General features: G+C 48.2%; 1 protein-coding gene across 7 annotated transcripts in view; it reads left to right on the plus strand.

Moving 5' to 3' along the window:
- The first annotated feature begins 312 nt into the window (after nucleotides 1–312).
- BID (BH3 interacting domain death agonist) overlaps nucleotides 313–18,837 on the plus strand; it is a 39,814-nt gene continuing 21,289 nt past the window's right edge. For 2 of the 7 annotated variants that reach the window (XM_039546011.1, XM_039546005.1), the window contains exon 1: nucleotides 3,472–3,612. The gene's annotated coding sequence lies outside the window, so the exon portion shown is untranslated. Of the gene's footprint in view, nucleotides 469–3,471; nucleotides 3,613–3,905; nucleotides 3,925–7,481; nucleotides 7,617–11,539; nucleotides 11,588–17,941; nucleotides 17,957–18,837 lie in introns of those variants that run through there. The other 5 variants (XM_039546006.1, XM_039546010.1, XM_039546008.1 and 2 more) reach the window with 5 other exon arrangements.

Genomic DNA, 18,837 nt, shown 5'->3' on the forward strand with positions numbered 1-18,837 from the left:
GCTCAGTTGGGGCCTCCAGGTGTTATTATAATACAAATAATAAGATGAGCCTGACAAGGATTCTGATTTTTCCACTTCAGGAAACAAATACTGTATTCCTGGCCTGGAAAGGACCTCTAGGTAAAGGAAGGCTTACACACCCTGTATCTACAACAGGTTGGCTATGTGCACCTGGAGATTGTAAAATGGGGAAGAGACCTCCAGGAAAAGACAGGAGACCCAAATCAGGAGCCCGTGGCGGCAGTGGTTTTTGCTTTTACTTTCCATTTATATGAAAGAGCACACCAGGAAGAGGAAATATTTTGCAGCATATACGTTTTGCAACATGCTGCTGTCTTATCCCCCACAGGCAGCCTTATTTATTCACCCCACCCATTCTTCTGGCCCCTTTTCCAGAAGGTGAAAGTCGAAGCCGAAAGAAAGAGAAGTGGATCCTTTCCAAGTGCTTTGAGTTCCGCAGTGGCTCAGGTAAAGGGATAGAGAGGGGTTTATAACAAAATCACTGTGAAGGGAGTGGGGGTGGGGGGCAGGGGAGAGGTAAGGTCCTATCTAGGGACTGATGTGTGGGGATGTAACCTGATACAGTCAGTGGTGTGTGAGGCCATGATTGGTGAAGGCCGTTTTATGGCATGGGGCCTGTGTGGCCATGATGGGGGGCTGGAGGGGTTTTTTCAGTGAGGGCATGGATTTATCTATCTCACAGCTACTGTAAGTGGGAAAGCCCAATATCTTGGGTTTTCTAACCACTTTCCAGACAAAACAATTTCTCCAAACACCCTTAACTTACTAGGGGAATAACCATAGCAAGCATGAAAGGGGAACTGTCTGTTAATGGAAAATTCTCTCTGTGACTTCTATCACACACAGTTTGTTTTGTTAACAGTTCTTGCAATGAATGCTGTGTGTGGTTGATGGGTTAGGTAACTGCATCTCTAGGTCCCATATACAGGAGAGGGCAGGCTTATTCCTTAAAGGGTGCTGCTTCACAGGCCAAAGCGAGACATCTTTCAAAGTAGGAGACCTCAAAGGGCTCTCTATCAGCATCAAAGCAGGGGACCTTACACCTGCCACAAGAGCAGGAAAACTCCACCCTCCTTAATCCTGTTTCCAGTGAGGAATGCCTCAAAATTGGGGAAGGGGGAGAGTTCCTTATACTCACACCCTTATGGAAAAATCCTATGGAATGTAACAGGAATGAAACTAATCCAGCTTTAGAGCAGGGATTCTCAACGTAGGGTTGCAGCCAACTTTGTCCTTCCATATGGCGAGGGGAAGGTCCCCAGTACGGAAAAATTTGAAAACCACTTTTCTGTAGAACTTAGTCTAAAAACCTATAGGAATTTAATGAATAATCTCCTTTCTATAGGTTTTTTTTAATCATCCTATAGATTTCTGTAAGGTGGTCCCAAAAAAAAACAACTTCCATGGATAAAATATACTACTGTCTCTTACATTCTCTATAAGGATGTAGGATACTTTGGACAGGGAGAGATGGTCATGGCATGTGAAGGTTGCCAACTCTGGAAATGGTGTATTTCTTAAAGCCCCAGCAGCTGGAGTCAGATGATTGGGGCAGGGCTTGAGTCCTTTTTTTGACACCTGTTTGGATCTACTTGCTCAGGAGCAGCAAAGGGGAGAGGGGATGTTACTATACTCCAGCTGGGACCCTTCAGCCTGTGGAAGAGTAAAGGGCTCCTTTCCTTCCTCCTGCAGCCCCCCCCCTCTTCCAGTGCCTTGTGGGAATGAAGGCACTGTCAGTAGCATTGATCATAGATGAGTGAGGGAGAAGGCGCAACAAAGAGGGGCCAAGATTGTCCCCTCAGCACCACCCCCACTTGGCTGGCTCTGAGCAGAGATCCAGCAGCTGCCACCTCCCCGGCCATGCCTGAGACAGAAGTGCAGGCAGCCATGCAGCCAAGGACCCACCCCCACACAGAAGGAAACAGACAAGGGTGCCCATGTCCCTCTCCAATAGGGGAGTACCTGCCGGAGTCTAAGTGCTGCGGGCTGGGTTGGGAGGCCCTAGTACTTCCCTGAACCCCTCGTCCCAGGCAGGGCAGCCACTGGGGCTTTCTGCAGGGGTGCTGGGGGCTGCACACTAACTCCCCCTCTGCTGAGATGTGCCACGCCTGAGACCAGGGCAGGCCACAGCCCTGAGAGCACAGGGAAAGGTACCTGTGGACCCTGAGCACCCTGGTCTCTGTGTAAAGACCTGGTGCTGCATGGTACCTCCTCCTGCAGAGGGCTTGGGGAAGTGCCAGGGCCTGCCCTCCCGTTCCACAGCACTGACACTCTGACACAGGCTCCCCAGCCGCAGCCTTCTGTGTGGGCATTGGGTCACCAGGCCCAGGGCCATGCACCCTGATGTCTTGGGCAGGGCTTGGACTGTAGGTGGCAGCTGCTGGGTCTGGGCCCTGGGCCCTCTCCTTTGCCAGAAGTACTGGCGGAGCTGGAATGCCCTTCTCGCCTGGTCCAGCACTGATCAGATGAGATGTTAGTTTTCACTTACTTTTCTTTGAGGGGGTCTAGACCGTGTTGTGGCAAAGACAAGCTAGGAGCAGCCTAAAGGCTCAAAAACCTAGCAAAGAAAAAAAAACCCAGCACCCCCATTATTATGATTCAAAACACTGCTGCTTGGTTTAAAAATCTCATGATTTGCAATGTGAGGGGACCTCATTATTATTGAATAGGTACGGTTAGTAACACTTAATTTTCAAGTCAAAATGTAATCTTAGTTACCCCCCAAAAAAGCCCCAGCTAGGATCAGAACAGGGCCCCTCTGTGAGCAGCGGCCAGCCTGGAACTGTGTGTCTGATTTCGCCTCCCCCCACCGTGCCCCGGCCCTGAACGCTGGCGGGGTCGGGCAGAGCCGGCTCAGCCCCTGTTTGCGGAGCGCTTCCTCTTTTAGCGGCGGGGACCCGCGCCCAGGGTGCGTGAGGTGATTTCCCCCGGAGACGGCAGCAGGCGGGACGTGGCTTCCTTCCTCTTTGCTCACCTGGGCGCGGCGGAGTCGGGTCTGGCCGGCCCCGTGCAGCCACCTGCAGCCACCCGCCCGCCGGAAGCGTTTCTGGTCTGGCCGCCCTAGGAACGGCTCCCCTCCCCCCCCCAGCGGCCAGCCGTGAGCCTGGCTCCTCTTCTCCGCTCCCTCCCCCTCCCCGCAACGTGTTAGCGGGGCCTAGGCCTCTGCCCAAGGTGTGGGCCTGCCTGAGGGCTCGATGCCACGGTGATGGGCTCCCTGGAAATCCCTGCTCGCGGCTCTGCGCCCCCCACGCCATGCAATTGTCCCTGGGTGGTAGGAGAATAGCCCCCGCTTGGGACTCTCCAAGCCCCCGTATTGCTATGGGCCTTGGCCTAATTTCCTCCCCCGGTGTCCCCGTTGGGAGCAGTTGGCAGCCCCCGCCCGCTCGCCGCCATCCAGCCCTGGGCTGCGTCCTGCTCCCCTCCCCCAGCGCCAGGGGCGCCGGAGCGCAAAGCGGCCGCTGTCTCTTTAAGCGGTTTGGAGGGAGAGCGGAGGAAGCTCCCCCCACTCGCGGCTGCCGAGCTCTGCAGGCCGGGGCTGGGCGCGGACTCGGCGCGGGGCTGCGCGTTGCCCGAGCCCCGGAGCGGCGCGCGGTGAGTATCCCCCGGGCGCCCCCGCTGCGGAGCCGGCCCCGGAGCTCCGCCTGCGCCGCCCCCCCCCCCGGGACCCGAGCCGGGCCGGAGCCACCCGGGGCTCCCTCTGCGCGAGTGGCGGGGAGGCTCGCCGGGAGGCGGGGAATCCGGCTTGCAAGCTGCAGGCAGCGACCCAGGCTCCCAGGGGCTGCCGTGGCCCGGTGCCCTGGCGCCTTCCCGTGGCTGGGCTTCGCGCCTGATCCCCCCGCCATGGGGCCGGGCGGCCTTGTGGGTCTCACACCGGAGTGAGATGCCCGGAGTCTATATGGGCAGGTGGGTTTCAACCAGATCTTCCCCCAGGCGCCTCGTCCGCCCCCACCCATTGGCCTCGCTCGCCCCGGTGCCGCCTGCCTCCAAACCGAGGCGCCAGGTCTAACAAACGTGCATTTAGTCCTGTCCCAGTCTGCAGCCACCCCCAGCCCAGAGAGCGGTGTAACCCTGCTGGAGCGATGCCGTGGGGCTGAGCTGTGGGTTACCGCCCCTCGGCTGTTCTTCTGAGCGGGGCTCTAGCTCAGCCCCAAGTTAGTGGCTTGATGCAGCATGGCAGGGTGAGGTTCTGGGGCGGGCCCGTGTTAGGCAGGAGCTCAGACGAAAATAGTTCCTCTGGCCTTAAAATGTACTAACGTCAGGGCCCAGCCTGTGGGAATCCTTCACGAGCAAGGGTGCCGTGTCCGCCTGTTGTAACAGCTTGGAAAGTACCAGCCCATTCCATACCCATGATGTGTCTGTGTCCCGAGTAGCTGGCACAAGATATTTTTCAGGGGATGCATCCTGATTGCAGGGCACCATGCTTTCAGGCTGGCACAATGGCATGTTTCACAAACGGTAACGTTAATGTGAGTTAGTCAATTAAAAAAAAAAGAGTGGGCTCATGGTCAGGGCCGGATTAATGCAGGGGCTGCAGCCCAGGACCTCAGGCTAAGGAGGGCCCTGCCAAAATAAATCCATAATTATATACAATTTGGTGGTGGTCAACCTGGCGATTGTAATCGACTGGTCGATCGTGGAGCCTCTGCCAGTCAATCCTGTGGTTGGATCAATGTGAGTGTGCTCCCTTTGAGATCAGTGGTGCTCAGCACGGGGTTTTGCCTGCCCATGTCCATCTGATTGCAGCTGTGGGAGCTTTGGTTCCTCCTCTTTCTTCTAGTCTTTTTCATTTCACTTCAGTTTTCTTTCCCTGAAATTGTTAAAGCTTCTCTGTAAGGAGCTGTTTCTGTGTCTAATTTTTGCCACCTTGTGTCTCTCATGTTGAAAATTTCTCTCTCTCGGGATTGTTTTCCCTCTAATTTTCTTCTTTCTCTCTGCTCTATTTTTTTTCTTTCACTGTTCCTCAGCGCTTGTCATTTTTCTTTCCTTTACTTTGTGTTTTCCAGTCTCTTACCTTCATTCTGGAAAATATGTCTTCACCTATGAATGCTCTCCTCCACTCTCCCCTAGTCTTCCTCCTCCCTGCTGCTCCCAGTCTTCGCCTCTTACCCATCCCCTCTCTCTCTCTGATTATGCCTCCTGATCTTTTCCTCTTCGTTTCTTTTCTTGAGCCTGTCATAGGTCTCACCCCCACTTAGAGCTGTTCGGTTCCAAAATGGGGACCTGCATGGACTCCTCTAAACTAAAAATCCTAGTTTAGATCTGGTAAAAGCTGCCACCACCCAATAATGTATGTGTATTGGGACACAGTCCTTCCCCAAAATCCTTGGGGATCCCAAGAGCCCCAAATCCATGGAGTTCTTACACCTAGGAGAAGTAAACCATTCCCCCTGCTTCCTCCCCCCTCCCTTTTCCTAGGAGAGATACCGGGATTCAACTACAGAGGGATGCCTCCCTCCTCCCCTTTCCCTGAGAATTCACCCAAGGAAAGATCAACCAAGTCCTTAACAGAAAAGATTTATTAAAAAATAAAAAAAAAGTAAACTATCTCTGTAATACCAAGATGGATCAATACACAGGGTCTAAACTTATCAATCTCTGGAGATAATTCCCCCTCCCTTCTTTCTCAGTAAAAGCAATAACAGTACAGAATTAAAGAAATTCTATAGCATAACACAGAATTGCAAATACAGAAATAAAAGTATAAGAATACTAGTTCCTTGCTAATACTCACTAGCTTGAATAGAAGAATTTATTGCAGAAACCTGGGAGGACTTGATTAAGATGTCTGGACTCCCTTAACTCCCAAGAGAGACTCTCTCAAAACAAAGAACACAGAAAAAAAAAAAAAACTTCCCTCCACAGAGATTTGAAATTATATTGTCCCTGATTGGTCCTCTGGTCAGGTGGTCATCAGGTACTGCTTGTTAACCCAGTACAGGTAAAAGAGACCTTAACCCTTAACTAACTGTTTATGACACGCCCCCCAAATTGCCAACAGTGGGAACCACTGGCGGTGATTTCCTCCTAGAACTGAAAAATAAACAGATTACTAAAACACATGCAGTATTACATATACTACTAAGCATGTAAACATGTGAAGAACACTTTTTAACCACTTGATTCTGGGAAACTTTCATGAGAGAGTGCATCAGCAACTTTGTTGGAAGCTCCTGAAATGTGTTGAATTTCAAAATCAAAGTCTTGGAGAGCTAAGCTCCAGCGGAGAAGTTTCTTGTTGTTTCCCTTGTTAGTATGAAGCCACCGTAGCGCAGCATGGTCAGTTTGTGGAGTAAACTGCAGGTTCAAATCAAGTCTCTGGAGTACATCCCCCACTGGGATGGGTCCTCAGTCCTTTGTGCAGAGCTTCAGCTTGTAGCAAAGTCCCTCCAGAGGTAAGAAGCAGGGTTGAAGACAAGATGGAGATGATGCATCAGCCTTATATAGGCTTTTCCAGGTGTAAGAACCTCTTTGTCCCCACTGTGGAAAATTACAGCAAAATGGAGTCTGGAGTCACATGGGCCAGTCCCTGCATACTTCGCTGAGTCATAAGGCATGCCTGCCTTCTCTCCATGGGTCAATTGTGTGCTTGATGGTCCATGTCATAGGTTTCTCCCCCACTTGGAGCTGTTGGGTTCCAAGATGGGGACCTGCATGGACTCCTCTAAACTAAAATCCTAGTTTAGATCTGGTTTTCGCTGCCACCAGTCAGTTTTTAAGTGTCTGACACACTGCCTGTTCCCCTGGGGAACCCAGATTCAAACCCCTTGAATCTCACCAGAGAGAGAGAGAAACAGCCAGTTCCCCTCCCCCCCTTCCCTCTCTCCAGCCTGCTCCGGAGAGATTACACACTGAGTCAAATCCTTGACTCAACACAAAGAGGGACTCACCTCCCCTTCCCCTTCCCTAGTCCTGGAGAGAGATACCTTGATTCAAACTCCTTGAATCAAACAAAGAGGGATTCACTTTTTCCCCCTCCCCTTCCCCTGAAAATCCAAACAAGGGAAGAAATTAATCAAGTTTTAAAAAGAAAAGATTTTATTAAAGAAAGAAAAAAAAGTACACTCTCTCTGTATTACCAGGATGCAAAAATACAGGGTCTAACTTATAAAAACTGGAGAGACTTCCCCTCCCTCCTCCTCAGCATAATTAAAGTAACAGCAACAGAAATAAAGAATTTCCTTCAGCAAACACACAATTGCAAATGTAGAAATCAAATTATAAGACTAATTCACCTTTCTAATACTCACTATACTGAATAGTAGGAAATACTCCAGGAGAACTTGGAGACATGTCTGGCCTCTCTTAGATCCAAAGAGAGCACGCAGAGTAAACAAGGAACACAGATAAAGAGTTCCCTCCACAGAGATTTGAAATTATCTTGTCCCTGATTGGTCCTCTGGTCAGGTGGTCATCAGGTACTGCTTGTTAACCCAGTACAGGTAAAAGAGACCTTAACCCTTAACTAACTGTTTATGACAGAGCCTCAGTCAAACTGTCCTCTTTCTTCTTCATCATCCCTCTGCCACGGCCAGATTGCCCCTCTCCTGTTCAGCTTTGCTGGGATTGTCCCTGCAAAACCCTTTGCTGCTGCCCTGGTGAGAATTATACAGTGCTTCCCTCAGCCTTCCTTCTGGTGTTCTCTGGCATGGGTGGCAAGGTTGTAGAAATTTTGGTGGTGCCCAGAACCCCCCCCCCCAACTCTGCCCTCCCAAACTCTGCCCCCACCTGCCTAAGGCTCTGGGAGGGGTTTTCTGGGGGAGGTCTGGGGTGCAGGTCCTGGGCTGGGGATTAAGGTGCAGGGTGCAGGCTTTGGGATGGAGTTTGGGTGCTGGGTGCAGGCTCTGGGCTGGGGCAGGGGGTGGGTGTGCCGGAGGGGGTGAGGGGTGCAGGCTTTGGGACGGAGTTTAGGTGCAGGCTCTGGGCTGGGGGTGGGGGTGTAGGAAGGGGTGAGAGGTGCAGGCTCTGGAAGGGAGTTTGGGGGTGGGAAGGGGTGTGTTGGAAGGGGAGGGGGTGCACACTCTGGGAAGGAGTTTGGGGATAGGAGGGAGTGCAGGGGTGAGGGCTGTGGGGCTGAGGATGAGGGATTCATGATGCAGGAGGGGGCTCAGGGCTAGGGCAGAGGATCAGGGTGCAGGGGGATGAGGGTTGGGGCTGAGGGATTCATGATGGGGGGCTCGGGGCTGAGGCAGAGGATCAGGGTGCAGGGGGATGAGGGTTGGGGCTGAGGGATTCATGATGTGGGGGGGGCTCAAGGCTGAGGCAGAGGATTAGGGTGTGGGGGGATGAGGGGTTTGGGGTGTTGGAGAGGCACAGGGCTAGGGCTGAAGGGCAGGGTAAGGGCAGCCTGCCCTGCCAGTAGGGGATGGCAGGCACTAGGACCTTGGGGCAGCAGACAGCAGTTCTGCCGGGAGCCGTCTACTCCGGCAGCAGAAGCAGGCAGGGGAGAGGCGCGGCGCTGCTTTCTGTCAGGCAGGGACACGGCGGGGGGGAGACCCGCGGGGGCCGGGGCCCAATCCAGGCAGGGCCGGGGGAGAGACCCAGGTCCAAATATTGCTGGAGCAGGGCCCCCAGCCCTGAATATTCCTGGTGCTCGAGCACCGCAAACATATATAACCTGCCGCCTATGTTCTCTGGGTAGGATCCTTGTGGAGGGAAGAGGAAGAGATTAATCCTGTAGCAAAACTAGGAAACTCCTTCCTGGTTGGTGGTTGACTGCTTCTGCCAAAGCTCCCGTTTCTGGATTTCCATGGCCACGATTGCATTCAAGGTCACATCAGAGGAATCCAGGAATGGCACCTCCAATAAAAGAATAAAAATCAGACAGTCTGCAGGCTTGGAGCTTACGCTGGCTCTTATTGGGTTTCCCTATACCAGGAGTTAAATGATTGCATAGTCCATCACCATATTAAATCAGGGCACTTCTTTTTCCCCTCAGGGTCTGGCTTGCCCTGATCGATTGTAAATTCAGTTGTAAATTCAGCTGGTTTTTTTTTTACTCACCAGGCGCAGCATGCAGACAGACACCGATGCTGTAATTACAATGTTAAATAACACATTTGGGTGTGTCTGGATGGAGTTTGGGGAGGAGAGATGCTTGGTGTGGTGGAGGGTGACAGCAGGGCAGTGGGAGCAAGAGGGAGTTGAGTGAGCAAGCACTCTTCCAGAGAAGGGCTTTTTAGAGTGTGCAAGGAGTTTATGTAACTGTCCCTACATGAGCTGACGGTGGGTTTTGAACCTGGGATGGTCAAAGTACAAGAACCTACAGCTTGAGCTATGGGATGAGGTCCTCTACATAATGGTTGTAGCAGACTCTTCTGTAACCTCTATAGAGGCAATCAAAATGTTTTTTAACAGAAAATGACTTCTTTTGACAAGTTTTTGCAAAAGATGTCCATCTTTGTTGAAAATGTTTTAGTTTCCTGCAGTCGATATTTCAAAAAATTTCATCTGCCAGTTTTTCATCAAAAAATGAAGAAAAGAAAAAAAACTTTCAATAGAAATGACAAAAACTGTTTTTGTTTTTTGAGTTATTTTTTTATGGGAAAAGAAATAATCTGCCCAGCTCTCTACTGCTTAGGTGAAAGAGCTGCTGGTGTAGCAGGGAGCACAAAGATCTACACTGTGCCAGCCTGGGTTATACAAATAGAGGGGGAATGTATTTTATAAAAAGATGTGTCCATAATAACTAAGTACCTGTGTGACCTTTTGTAGCCCATTGTCTGCCCAGCTTCCTATTTCCCCCACCTATTGCCTGTAACTATCACTTGCTCGTGTCTACTGTTGTTGTTAATCATATTTATTATGCCTAGGGACCAACCCAGAATGGGGCTCCATTTTGCTAGGTGCTCTACAGTTTGCATCATCAGATTGCAAACTCTTTAGGGCAGGTTTTATGTTGTCATGTGCGCAGTTTTCCACACACCGAGCTCTACGCTGAGCTTAAAAGGACGCACATGTTTAGGACAAGTGTGGCTTGTACTGAAAAGCGACTATATAAAGACATCACCTTCTCACTCCACTGATCCTGCCTGTGGCTGTAAATCTGTTGTATTTAGGAATAAAAATGATTTTTCCCCCTGCTTTTTACTTGTTATCCCAGCTGACGCCAGCACAACTGAGAGGGTGAATTGGTTTCTATTCCTCCTTGAGCATCATCAGGACAGCTGTTCCAAGCAGTTTGGCAAGCCCACTGAAGGCAGCTGGGCTGCACAGGTGTCACCTAACTGTCAGAAACGCTGTTACTGGCAGTGAGGCCTATTGTGCATAGGAATAGGGTAGCATCCATTTAAATAGTGTGTGAGGTCTCTAGTGTTGCTCACCATGTTCTGTTTTAGTAGCCTTCAGAAATCATCATGCAGCAGCATGTATGTATGTAGCTAGGCCTGGCATGTTTGTGTCTTTTTAGCAAGCATGATTGTTTGAGACCCAACTGTGCCCATGTTGTTTCCTCATATTGTTACTTTTATGTAAACAGATGATAGTACGTAAGAAAATGAGCCCAGCTTGATTCTTGCATCTCAGCATGAGTTTGAAGGGCTGGTAGTTCAAATATTTTTTGAGAGTGAGCACGTTTGACCTGGAATCAGCAAGACACAGACCCAGGAACCACACAATACCATTTTTAGAGTCGTTTCCTGGACAGAATGACACTTTAAAGTCACAGAATTGTAGGTGACACTCTGAGTGCATGGTGCTATGTTGTACTGCAGTGGTGGGCAACCTGCGGCCTGTCAGGGTAATCCGCTGACAGGCTGCGAGACAGTTTGTTTACATTGACTGTCCGCCGGCATGGCTGCCCGCAGCTCCCAGTGGCAGTGGTTCGCCATTCCTTGCCAATGGGAGTGGTGGCCAGCACATCCCTGAAGCCCGTGCTGCTTCCCGCAGCTCCCGTTGACTGGGAACAGCGAACCGTGGCCACTGGGAGCTGCGGGCAGCCATGCCTGTGGACAATCAATGTAAGCAAACTGTCTCGTGGCCCGCCAGCAGATTACCCTGATGGGCCACAGGTTGCCCACTACTGCTGTAATGTGTGCCTGTGCGGAAGAGTAACAGCGTAACCATTAGCACTTTGTATATGCAGTCAACCCAAACATTGCTCTAGTGTGTCTGCATGAATAGCAGGTCACAGGTGTGAGATCATGGACTCTGCAGGAATGTTCTGAGAGATTCCTACTCTCCCCACTTAGCTATCAGAGTGAGCTAACCCCAGCGGGGAATCAGCTTGATGGGTGACTTCCTTTTCTCAAGTGAATTATGAAGAAACAGCTCATTTGCAGTCAGTTCATTTCCATGTAATAGGTGTTTCCTCAGACAAAGATCTGAAATTGCTGACATATCCAGCACTTGATGGTGATGATTTTCTTTGCATAGCACCTCCCACTGATTATCACAATGGACTGTTTCTTAATTGTCTGATAGGCTGTAAGGGATTTGGGGCAGGGATAGTCTGACCTTTGAGTCTTGCACAGAGCCAAGCATGTGTTAATATTGCTTAGAAGGAAGCTATCTTTAGAGCTTGACCTGAACTGCAAAATTCACACTGAAGTTGGAACGCCCTTAAGTTTGGGTAAGTTCAGCTATAGAGTTTTGGTTTAGATTTGATTCTAGCTGTAACTTATTTTATTCATAAGCATGAGCAAGAGAAGACAAAGGAAACTGGAGGTCCTCTGCTTAGCGGGGAAGGAGAGCTAATGAAGGACGACATCAAGAAGGCTGAGGTATTTAATGCCTATTTTGCTTCAGTCTTCACTAAAAAGGTAAATTGTGACCAGATACTTAACACAATTAACAACAAGGGGGAAGGAACGAAAGCCAGAATAGGGAAAGCACAACTAAAATACTATTTTGATAAATTAGATGTATTCAGATCATCAGGGCCTGATGAAATTCATTCTAGAGCACTTAAGGAATAAGCTGAAGCAATCTTGGAATTGTTAGCAATTATTTTTGAGAACTCATGGAGGACATGTGAGATCTCAGAGAACTAGAGAAGGGCAAATACCGTATCTGTCTTTAAAAAGGGGAATAAAGAGGACCTGGAGAATTACAGACCAGTCAACCTAACTTTGATAACTGTAAAGATACTGGAATAAATTATTAAATAATCAATTTGTAAGCCTCTAAGATTACGAATAATAGCCAGTAGTCAAGAACAAATCATGCTATACCAACCAATATCCTTCTTTGACAAGGGGGCTGTCTTATAGACTCTGTAAAATCAAGATATAGCACGTCTTTTCTTGCTTAGGAGAATGTAATGTGAGACAGCAAACTAGAGAAATGTTGTCTAGATGAAATCACTGTAAGTGGGGGATGCAAAAATGGTTGAAAGACCATACTCAAATAATAGTTATCAATGGTTTGCTGTCAAGCTGGGGGGACATCGTGGGGTCCTGCAGGGGTATCTTCATTCATGTCTTGGATAACGGAATGGAGAGTATGCTTATCAAACTTGCGTATGATGCCAAACTGGCAGGGATTGCAAGTACTTTGGAGGGCACGTTTAGAATTCAAAATGAGCTTGACAAACTGGAGAATTGGTCTGAAATCTACAATAAGAAATTCAGTGAAGACAAGTGTAACATACTACACTTAGGAAGGAAAATCAAATGCACAGCTACAAAATAAGGAACAACTGGCTAGGCAGTAGTACTGCAGCAGAGAGATCTGGGTGTTATAATGGATCACAAACTAAATATGAATCAACAATGTGATGCAGATGCAAAAAAGGCTAATATTATTCTGGGGTCTGTTAACAGGAGTGTCATATGCAAGACACCAGAGATAATTGTCGTGCTCTACTCAACACTGGTGAGACCTCGGCTGGAGTACTTTCTCCAGTTCTGGGTGCTACACTTTAAGAAAGATGTGGACAAATTGGAGGGGGTCCAGAGGAGAACAACAAAAATGATAAAAAGTTTACTAACCTGACCTGTGAGAAAAGGTTTAAAAAATGGGCATGTTTAGTCTTGACTGAGGAGGGACCTGATGAGTCTTCAACTGTGTTAAGGGCTTTTATAAAGAGGATGGTGATCAGTTCTCTGTGTCCATTGGAGGCAGGGCAAGAAGTAATGGGCTTAATCGGCAGTAAGTGAGATTTAGGTTAGATATTAGGAAAAACTTTCTAACTATAAGGGTAGTGAAGTACTGGAATAGACTTGCAAGGGAGGTTGCGGAATCCCCATCATTGAAGGTTTCTAAGAACGGGTTAGACACACACCTTTCAGGGATAGTCCTGCTGCAGCACAGGGGGCTGAGCTAGATGTCCCCTGCAATTCTGTGATTCTATGTATTTGCTTCAGAGTGTAGAGAGAAAGTCGCTGCCCCCAAAATTTTTCAGTTGCGGTTTGGACAAAGAACATGACGTGAGAGAGTGTGGTTACGGGAAGGAGAGGTTAAAGAATAATCATAGATTGGATCATACAATGAAAGTACAGTAGAATTTGGTGTCTGAAAATTATATTTCTTCGGGCTGGAGTTGAGGAAATGCTGCTGCTTGCAGCAAATTGTGATATGGGATGCTGCTGTTCTCACTGTTGCCTTTCCTGCTCCAAGAACGGTGTGTAAAAATGGTTCAGCTTCGTACCCCACCCCAGCCCTTGCTGAGCTTGCCTAAGTTGCTTCCTCCACTCTTCCTGGGGTGCTCGCTGAACAGCACAGCAAAATTTTTACAATGCTGTATGTGAACTCCCCTCTTTGCCCCACTTTCCAGGGCTCCTCTGAGAGTCTCCCTCTTTCTTCTTAGATTAGTCTGTGGCACCTTGAACTAATAAGAGCGTAGGCCTTTGGCACTTGTGTGAAGCTGTTCCTGAGCCCAGTGGTAAGAGCTGCCTTGGACAATGAGTCCTGTTCCAGACTCAGCTACCTGGTCTCTCCAGTTCCTCTCCCTAGGCCTGATCCAACACAAATTGAAGTAAATGGAGAGGCCCTTTGACTACAATGGGCACTGGATCCAGCCCTGTGTGAACAGGAGGAAAAGGCTACAGGTATCAGTAAGACACCAAAATGTTTCCACTCTCACTAAAACAGGCCGCTCTCATTATGGTTTTAAATCATTTTCCCCTGTAGGACCCCCTGCTTCCCTTCACCCAAGAACCTACAATCAAAGCCTTTACCCAGCATCAGGTGAGATACTAAGGGGGATCTGATTCTGTGGATGCATAAGTGGCTGCAAGCTTCACCTTGTGCCGTTTTTCTGACCCCCGGAACAAGAAGACCGATAGACCGTTCCTAACACTGCCCAGGCTACAGTTACCTAGGGCACTCACCCTCACAGTACCTGGATTGCCCGTGTAGCACAACCCAGTGGGCTGCCCAGTCTAGTGCCACATCTGCTCTGTCTCTAATTTTTAAGGGGGGGAAGGTATTTTAGGTAAATCTGCCCCTGAGATCTTGGAGTGAAGGTTTTGGGGAGATATATTGTACCCTCTGACGACAAATTTCTTTGGGCTCTGTAGCTGCTAGTCTAGTGCTTCCCAGCTGGGCTGCCTTTGCTGAAGCAAGTCCACGTGGGACAGCTGATCACAGAGCTTTGGGGTTTCACATCCATTTTCTGGGCCCCACAGTGCTCAGAAGCTGTTTGCATTTCCTGACGCCGACAAGTCGAATCTGAAAGTGAAATGCCATCTGGGTCTTTTATGTACAGTCATGTTTCCTCCCTAGTGAACCTAGACTTTAGATTACCATGTCATTCTCTGCCTCTTAGTTGGGGGAGGGGGGTGCTGCTTCCCCCCTGAGTCTGTAGTAATGTCCGTCCGCTGGAATATAGGGAGGGAGGGGGAAATAGTGTGTGTTATGTTGCGTGACTATATGAAAATCTGCCTGTTGCCATAGCCATAACAGATGCAGATTCTAGGAAGATGTTCCTCAAAAACCCTACCAAGTAATCCCCTGAATCAGACAGCAAACCTCCTCGGTCAATTCTTTGGAAACCAGAGATTTCCCCCTGTTTGTAAATTCTTGTCTAAAGCAGTTTGAAAGAGATGCTCCTCCCCCACCCCCGAGAATGCATAAGTCAAGAGAGACAGCTAAATAGTCAAGACTATCAAAAGTCACTAGTGATTTTGGATGACTCAATTTTTGGGTGCCCAACTTGAGGCACTTTAAAGAGGCCTGATTTCCAGGAAGTGCTGAGCACCCACCTCTGAAAATCAGGGCCCTTTAAGGTGTGTCAAGTCATGCTCCCAAAATTATTAATCACTCTTGATAATTTTGGTCTTTGAATTTATTTGGTACCCTTGTTAAACTTTTTTTTGGGGGGGGGGGCAGGATGATTGTTGCAAATCAGGACTAGAGACAGGACAACGAGGCGCTGGATTATCCTACTGTACAATATATTTAGGTTAAACATAGGGCCAATCTTTCTTTTTCCATGTATGGAACATCTTGTTGACTTGTCCATATTAATAGATCATTTCCTACCTGAAGGAAGTGGGTGGTTAGCTCTTAGGAGGTTTATAATTATACTGCATTAGTATTTGGGAAAAGTCCAATGGAAACATTTAAAATGAAAGCTCATGTTTCAGACAAGCTGCCAGATGTGGAGATGACTGGTCTGGAAACATGAACACAGCCTGCAGTGTGACTTCTGTGAAGTCTTGTCTCTGTGTTCGTGCCTGAAACCCCTCTGCTTGTTTAGTCCGTGGTGAATGATTCTGACTCTAGACAGGCGGGCAGGTCTGGCATGAATAATTCTGCTGACCAACTGGCTGGAGTTTGATTCTCTTGATAGGGAATTACTATGCACACTGAACTGTGGAGAAGCTCATCAGGCCTCTGCGAGCTTAATTTCAGTAGGCTGCTTTGATAATATCTGCCTAAAAACATTCTCTCTCCTAACATAGGCGCTTTGGATGATCCAGATTGTTTCAGCATTCAGATGTTCGCATTATGAGCTAAGCATACCAGGCTTTTTCTATAGCTGTTCCTTTAGAAAGCATTCCAGATATCTCTAGTGTTTCTGTGTGGATCTGGGCCAGATATTCTTTCCCAGATATATGATCTGATGGTAACCTAAGCCAGAGGGCACGGCTGCTAGGAATGGCAGGAATGTTGGCCTAGCTCTTCTGGCAAAATCTACCTTCTGGTTCTGATAAGTGCCCTGGGGACTGTAAGTCACCAGAGTCAGGCAAGGAGGACCTTAGTTTCACACCTTCTCCGGGTCTGGTGGTCTCCTGCTCAGTGACTGTGGACAAGTGATGATATGGAATAGAGTCCCTCACACCTTTCCAGCCCAGTGCTTCCAAGAGACCCTTGGTGACAATAGATAACTTTTTTGGGTAAATGTGCAAGAGAACCCATAGGCTGTCAAGACTAAAACAGTGTGTGTGTCTGGAGTTAAAGCAGGCTTCAGAGAGAGGATTTGCCAAAAAAATTTTTTAAGTGGGGGATGGTCTCCCAAATGGCCCAGTGAATAAAGCATGTCACTGGGGTTTAGGAGATCTGGGTTCTATTCCCAGCTAAGTCACCTGCTATGACCTCAAGTCACTTGCTGTACTTTTTGGTGCCTCAGTTTACCCATCTATAAAATGAGGATAATGATGCCTAGCCATCTTTTGAATCTCTGAGGTGAGTGTATGAAAAATGCAGTATTTAGTGGCCTGAATTTCAAAGGTTGTGGGTACCTGTAGCTCCCTTTGAAGTGAATGGGAGCTGGGGTGCTCAATATCACTGTATTTCAAGCCAATAACTGTAATATTAACTAGATTGCAGCAGTCCATTGACACAATGTGGAACTCGTTGTTAAGGGATGTGAAGGCCAAAACTATAACAGGGTTAAAAAAAGAACTAGATAAGTTCATGGAGGATAGGTGCATCAATTGTTATTAACCAAGATGATCAGGGATGCAACCCCATGCTCTGTGTGACTTTACCTTCTGATTGCCAGAAGCAGTGAGTGGGCGATGGGATGGATCACTCGATTACCTGTTCTGTTCATTCCTTCGGGAGTCCCTGGCATTGGCCACTGTCGGAAGACAGGATACAGGGCTAGATGGACCTTTGGTCTGACACAGTATGGCTGCTTTTATGCTCTTAATGTCGCAAAGCAACACAGGTACAAATGCACAGAATAATTGTCTCTGCCCACACTCCACCTATCCTTTACCTCCTGGCTTCTAGACTGAGGGTGGCCTGTCTCTGTTCCTTCCTCTTTCCTTAAGCTGGGATCAAATCCTTTTCTTTGGGATCATTGGTCCTAGACCGGTGCTTGGCAAACTCTGATGGCCTTGTAGGCACTATATTAGTTTGCCTATGTGTTCTTCTATCAGTAGCAGGTTCAGAGAGGGGGGAACCATATAAACACCAATGTCACTCCATTTATTAAAATAACTGCCTCAATATTGTGCTTCATTAAATCACTAGCTGCATCTGTGAAACTTAAATAAAAGTTATATGCACCTCTGCTGTGATCTAGGGCCCTGCATAGGACTGTTCTTTAATTCCACTCCCATTATTATGGCAGCAGGTCCTATGGAACCAATGGGATCCCAGACCCACTGCAGGGCTCTACATAAGTCCCACACAGGGCTCTACCTTGATCCTTTCTCCGTGCAAAGTCTGAGGTGCCCCAGCTGCAAAGTCTGCTCCTCTTTCCACATTTAAAAAGGGGCCCTATGAAGTGAACTTAAGCAAAATATCAGATTTGAGCCAAGATTTGAAAAAAGAGGTACCTAAAATTAGGCTCCTACGTCTACATTTAGGCATCTAGAGGTGCGATTTTCAAAAATGCCAGCTTGACTTGGGAGCTTGTGGTCTTTATGTAAATTTGAATTTTCTTGTGGGGGTGGGGAAGATGTCTGATATTTTCTCCTGATTATTTTGGGCCATTTAGCGCCTCTTGAACATGGGACATGGACTGCTTCCGACAGCCAAAGCAGCATGGCACTCCAGTGCCTTGGTGATGGATGGCGTTCAGTTTGCTGATGTTGACGTGTATGTATCCGGAGTAGTTCCTGATGTTAGTTAGAAGTCCCTGGAATAAAGAACCTGTTAGCTCTACAGTGCTATTGCTCGCTCCGAATTCGGGCATGTAACACTTTGGCAGTGAGGATGGCTAGGCTCCCACTTACTTTTTTCCTCTCCTCAGCAATCTGTCTTGCCCTGATGGCTGAGCCTATGGTGCTTGTTATGTAAATCACTCTTCATATGTTTGAGGATTGCTTTCGGGGTCCAGCGAGTAGGGCTCCAGAGAGATGGGGTCTGTTCTTGGCTTTGCCGCTGACCTTCTAGGTGACTTCGGGCAAGTCACTTCGCCTGTGTTTCCCCCATTTATAAACTGGGGGTGATACTTCCCTTTCTCACTAAAGAACTTTGAGGTTTACAGATGAAAAGTGCTAGATAAGAGCTACGTTTCATTCTTGTAAACGATGGCGACATCCCTGTTGCCAGGCAGTGAGCTTAGCTCTGACCCTGGCTGGCAACGGAAGGCCAATGTACACTTCATGCATTTCCCCTTCCTGATGACTTACAGGCTATTGCAGTTTCTGTTCTAGAGAACTTCCTCATGCTGAAGTGAAAGAGGCTGTAGAAAGATAAACTTCTTGACAATGCACAAAAAAAGCAGCTGATGTTCCTGACTGATACATTGTTTCTCTGTTTGTATGTGTTGTATCTCAGATGTTCCCTCTACAAACTGCCCTAAATTATCCATACCATGCATGTGTGAGTTACTACTGCTGGAAAGTGTAATTGTTTGGCTAGAAAAAGAACCTGGTATAGCTGAGGCTAAAATACTTGCGGCCAATTAATTCTCTAATAGTGCAATCTGCAGATCTGCATAGGAGGAGTGGATGAAATGCTGGTGAACAGATATACAGC

This window comes from Mauremys reevesii, linkage group 1 (genome assembly GCF_016161935.1).
Source record: "Mauremys reevesii isolate NIE-2019 linkage group 1, ASM1616193v1, whole genome shotgun sequence".
Lineage (NCBI taxonomy): Eukaryota > Metazoa > Chordata > Testudines > Geoemydidae > Mauremys > Mauremys reevesii.